This window comes from Harpegnathos saltator, unplaced genomic scaffold (assembly GCF_003227715.2).
Source record: "Harpegnathos saltator strain DR-91 unplaced genomic scaffold, Hsal_v8.6 scaffold374, whole genome shotgun sequence".
In the NCBI taxonomy this organism is placed as follows: domain Eukaryota; kingdom Metazoa; phylum Arthropoda; class Insecta; order Hymenoptera; family Formicidae; genus Harpegnathos; species Harpegnathos saltator.
The window spans coordinates 385,723-391,722 of NW_020230177.1; positions in this window are offsets into that span (position 1 = coordinate 385,723).

The following is a 6,000-nucleotide window of genomic DNA, read 5'->3' on the forward strand; positions in this document are numbered from 1 at the left end:
ACAACGAATGAAATCAGTGGGTATCATTCACTAGCTGCGTCTAACAGGAAGAGCAGACACTTTGCGACAGCTTTCCTGGTTTTGCAGCCGTTGCGAGACCTTTTTGCTGAACAATAGCGAAATGATAGATTGCGTCTTGCGTGATACGCGCAAGTGGATTTTCGTGACACGTCTCGTCGGCCGATAACACACGAGTCGCACAAAACGGAGAGAAATAGAAACGTTATAGAACATTGTAGAACGATTCTTAACTAGGCTGCACACCGCGGTTAAAATCGGCTGAATTGGATGTTTTACGCGTTGAGCGATACTATTGATTTGTGAATCGGGTCGTTGAAAACACGCAGATTTATGTTGTTCCCCACTGTTCGAAACGTCCTATTCTTTCTCTCTCTTTTTCCCATCCTCTGCGACTGCTCTTCTTTTTCTTCTCTCCTCGCGGGTGGTCAATATGGTCACACGGTGAAGAAGGCGAACCGTTGTCTGCGGTATCCGAACGATACCCAGTACCACAGTTACACCTATTTGTTCTTTGAGTTCCACGTAGGTAAGGCATTTCCGATTTGCCACGCGTTTCATCGCAGGTACGTGCGGCCGATCAGCAGATGGCCGCTACGCGGCACGACGCGCTCGTTCCTTGCGATTCAACAGCTTCGCTGGATTTTTATTGCCGTTATTATCGTGTTTTTCGTTCGTCACATTTTATACACTTTTTTATTATTTTTTTATACACTTTGCGCGCCTCTGCGATATAATATTCCACCGCTGATTCAGCTTATATTCGATAGCAACTTTCTTCCTTCGACGCATTTCGTAACGCGTCCGAGAGGGCGTTTTTTGAGCAATCTTGGAAAAATTAATTGATCCCAAGAGATAAAGAGAGAGATATGATATCAGATGCCTTCCAAAGTTCATCGAGCGAAAAATGTTGTAATTTTGTGGCCAATGACCGTAACCGAGCGAGCGGTGTCGCCCGGTTTTTTTTTTTTCAGCAGCACCGGCGGCGTGGACTCGACACGTTCATTTCTATGTAAAGAGCCGAGTCGTTTAAACTCCGGATATGACGTATGAACCGCGAAAACGGTGATTCACCGAAACTCGGCCCCGCATCGAAAGTTGTCTAAAAGTGAGTCAGCCTGTCTCAGAACCGACGCTCCTTCTTATCTCGTCATTGATCCTCGAACAAACGGTGGGTCTGACTTTTCGTCGATCCCGACGCCATTGTGCTCCACATTTTGATTTATTGGTCTGTAAACACGATCGACGATATTGTTTCCACGTGCGCGGCGCGTTCACGAAAAATTTCCCCTGTAAATTCGAACTCTCTACGATCACATTGTGATCGGGTGGACTCGAGCCACCACCCAGGCACGATCCATTAGCGCTCTGCGGGACGCGTTCTTACGCCATCATCAATATTAGGAATTCCCGCCGCGGGTCTTCAACCCCTCGGAAATCCCTCCGATGATTTCGTAGAACGAAATAGCGGCCCGATATCACACACGTCGCACGCTCCGAAACGCGCGTGTCTCCGCGTTTTGTGGTCTGCACGTTACGTGTTATCTATATTCAACGACAATACGGTACAATGTTCGCTCGGTGTCGTCATCGTCATCTCTCAGATTTGCGGCGAACATTATTCGCGGAGTCGATGACCCGAATTTGCCCCGACATGCTAATTTAATCATATTACGTTGGCTCTCTTTTCGCGGTCAACAGTCCGAATCTCGTCTCGGTAAGAGACCTCATGTTTCTCTTCTCGGGAGAGATCCACCTCTGGAGTCCCGTTTTTAGACGGAAATGAAGAAACAGTCGCGATAAGGCATCGAGGTTAAAATTAACTGACACCAGTGGAACCGGTCGTCTCAGTCGCGACGAGCACCGGATATAAAAAAAAAAAAACTTAAGGAAGAAAGAAAAAAGACATAGAAGAAGAAACAAAGTTCGGGAGTATACGACGCTGGCCATTCTTTCGTAATCCGCCACCCATTGGGGGGGGGGGGGGAGGGAATCGTGAGCACTGGTGGCTCACGTAGACCGATTCATCCTCGAATGATCGGAGCTACTAATTAACCGTCAGGATCCGGTTTCTCGCAGCTGGCAGCGGTGGTCTCTCCCGTGCGCGATTTCACGTTCGTCCGGAAGAAACTTCGGCGGGAGGTAGGAGACAGACTCCCGCGGGTGGTGAGGACGAAGGGGCGACGGAGAAGGAGAAGGAGAATGGGGGGGTGGAAGGGGACGAAGAAATCCTCTCCCTTCGGGGGAAAAAATACGAGAGACGGGTCGCGGTCGCGTTCGTGTTCGGGCAAGAAACGGGAATGCGACGCGTAAGTGCGTCCCTCTTGGCACTCAGGAGGAGGAGGAGGAGGAGGAGGAGGAGGAGACGGAAGATTCGAGGACGATTCGATGATCGATTAAGAGATAGAACCGTATCATTCTCCGCGTATCGCCGCGTTCGGTACGTTTTCTTAACCTGTTTTCTTAACCCCGTCTGCTTCTTCCTTTTTCACTCTTTCCTCCTCCTCCTTGCTGCCCGCCGCAGAAACTTCTGCAAATGAAAGAGTCGATGCGAGGAAAAAAGAAGAGGAAGCGGAGATGAAGGCACGAGATACACACCGGTTGTTCTTTTTTTTATTTTCCTGCCCGCGTTCGCATTGCCGCGCGGTTAATTTGGCAGGATTCGCGGGAGGAATCCCGGCAGGTAAAGGAGATGCGAGACGCGGAAGGAAAAGGAAGACGACGGGGACGATGGGTATTTTTGCACGAGCGCGTTGCGAATATCTCGCGGGTCTTCGGCGGGGAATATGCGAGAGGGGGCAATCACGCGGAATCGTCCGCTACGGGACCGGCAGAGCTCCGATTTTCGTTTCGCATCGTGCGTCCATCGCGTAGCGCGCCCCCCCCCCCTCAATCTTCTCGATTAAACGTTAGCTTGTGAGGGCTCGTCGATGGCCCGTGTAAGGCGACGACGCGAGACGACTTGGAGATTCGTAGACCGAAAGAGAGAGTCTAGATCCGAGGAGAGAAAAGCAGAAACGTCCCAGAAAGACTCCAAGTTTTGCGCGCGATCCACGCAATCCTCCGGTCTCCTTCGCGCTTCCACGTGGGCGGTGTTGTCGCCGGTCCGTTCGTGAAACGAGAGCTGGCGCAAACGGGGCCTCCTCTCGGGGCGCGCGCAGGCCCACGTCCCGATTTGCCTCGCGTGTCGCGTGATTAACGGAACGTTATTAAAACGTATATATCCGCGTGTCCGCGGGGCCGCGGGGAAACGTACGGCCGCCCATTAGCCATAGCGAAACCGTGGTGGCTAATTAATCGGAGCAATTAAGAGGAGGAGAATCTCCCTCGGTAACCCTTTCGCGTTGTGTCTTCGTCCTCCCTTTTCCGCCTCTTTCTTCACCCCGGATCTTCTTTCTTCCTCTCCTCCCCATTTTTATTCTCTCTTTCTCTCTCTCTCTCTCCTCTCTCTCCTCTCTCTCTCTCTCTCTCTCTCTCTCTCTCCCCCCCCTCTTCTTCCTTTCTTTCTTCTCGCACGAGCTCGAACATCGTATGAATCCCCGCATGGATCGTGGGTCCGCGACACGATGATCTACGCGCCGTGCATCCACGCCGATTTATTAATGCGAGCCCACGGCATTCGTTACCTTTTTTTTTTGTTTTTTCATCTCCATTTAGACCACCTCCGGGAGGAGAGGAAGGGGCTTGATTCTCGATCGGCTCTCGTATCGGTCTCGAGTCACGCGGGTCGAACGCTACGAGGTGGTCCGAAAGTACGGATCGGCGGTTATGAATGGAAACACGTTGGTAATTTGCCTCGTGGCTACAAAGAACCGACGCGAGCTGATCGATCCGTTGATCGATCGTCGATCGTGCAAAATTGTTATCGCTGTGATTGACGCTTCTTCTCGAATATGATTCACTTACTCAGCGGAGCTCAACGGTCATCCGTATTACTTCAAGATAATAATAATAACAATTGTTGTTGCACATCGCTTGCAAGAAAGTTATAAAGGGCGGAGAGAGGAAATTGAAATTGGGCCGCCGCACTATCGCTTTACTATCGGTTTATCGCAATACGATGAAATCAATCGGCGGACGGCGGATCGCGTGTGTCGCTCAGTCAAGACTCTCGAGCGTCTTCAGAGCGGGCACGAGCAAGAAGCGCGTTGTACCGGATCAGCCGCGGGGCATCACCTCGTAAAAGTTTTTTCGTCTGCGCGAATCGACAGGCCCGCGGCGTACGGCGATACGTCATTTCTTGGCAGATCGGTTCGGCGAGTCGATCGCACGGATGCACGCGTATTAACGCGTCCTGTCACGCGAGGAATGCGTCGACGTGCCTCTATTTCTTTTTGTCCTCGCCGGCTGTCCCGATCCACGAGAGGGGATCTCCTCTCTGGATTGAGCGACCGGTTCCGGGGGTTCCTTATTGTTTCATATCGCGCCAGTTTCGTCCCGGACTTCGCCGGCCGAATGGCGGTCACGCGAGGTCGCGCAGTCGACCTGAGTCAGGAAGGATAATTACCGGCGTCGAGTGCCCCTCGTCACGTTGCAACGTCCGCGTTGAGAAATTCCACGACTACGCTCGAATGTAACGATTCCTCGGAAAAGCGACGATTCGCCGCGTAGAACGTGGAATCGATGCAAGAAGAAGAAAATTATCCTACGAGAGACGCGCTACACGAGACTTTTCGAGTGATGCAATTACTCGAGCCGACACATGCGCGGCGCTTCTGCTCGAGACACGAGGCATCGCTATCCGCCACCGATACGAATTGTCTGAAAGAACCGATTGTCGGGATGCCTCCTACTCTTCGTATCTGTATTTACCGAACGTGCTGTATACTCGTCGCATGTCACGCGAGATATCCCACTCGCGCACTTGGTGGAAGTTCAAACAAATCGTTGATTGATTCGACTGATTAAATATCAAACACAGGCAACTCAAGGCAAACCGGGTCTCGTGTTGGTTCAATCGATTCACAATGTGATACATCTGGGTAAAATTACACACTTTTTCGTCACCTTTGTTTCGACAGCCATTTCACTACTAATTTATATTCTCGTTCAAAGTGATTCCTCTCTCTCTCTCTCTCTCTCTCTCTCTCTCTCTCTCTCTCTCTCTCTCTCTCTCTCTTTTCTCTTCTCTTTCTCTCGGTGGCACATATCGACTACAAATACGCACACACACACACACACACACACACGCACACATACGCGCGCGCGCGCGTGCGAATCGCGAACGGCCGGCTATAATAATTAATGACCCGAGTGTGTGAGAAGCAGCGCCGCGGACGATTCCCCGAACAGGTGGCTCGCGATCCTCAACGATTTCGTCTACGCGATGATCCGCACGCATCAGCCGGCGCGCGGGGTCACGCTCGCTGCGTGGGCCCGATCGACCGGGGCCCCGGGGACGCACAGGATTAATTAATATTAGTAACACTGGGGGAGGCCGTAATTAATTACCGGACCGCCGCGGCCATTCGTCTTAATACGTGTGCGCTATGCGGCCCGTGGCATTCGCTCGTTTGTTCAGTTGGGCCAGATAATGATCTCGACCTAATGAAAACATTATGTTCCTCCCGGGCCTCCCCCTCCTCCGTGGCCGCCCGACCTTCTTTATGCCTCGGTTATACGGCGCGATGAGAGAGATAAAACGCGCGGATAAGGAGCGTATAAGGCGAATTCCCGATATTTTGCTTCGTTAATAACTGTGCGTCCAAAAGGAGAATCCCGTAACCCCGTAAACAGTCGTAACGCAAACGCAGAATCTCGGCTTGGAATTTAATGGAATCGATCCTTCTCGGATCGATTTGGGTGGTTCCTCTGACGCCAGGAGCCACGATGATGGTTTTTCGATTTCGAAGTGATGATCGAAAGTGACCGAGAGTTCGTCGAGACGAGTTGATTTGGGATTCTTTCCTCGGTTCCTTATGTTCCTAGTCGTTTTCCTGCTCCTGATGCGCGTATCTTTCGAGCTCTACATCTCAGCTGAAC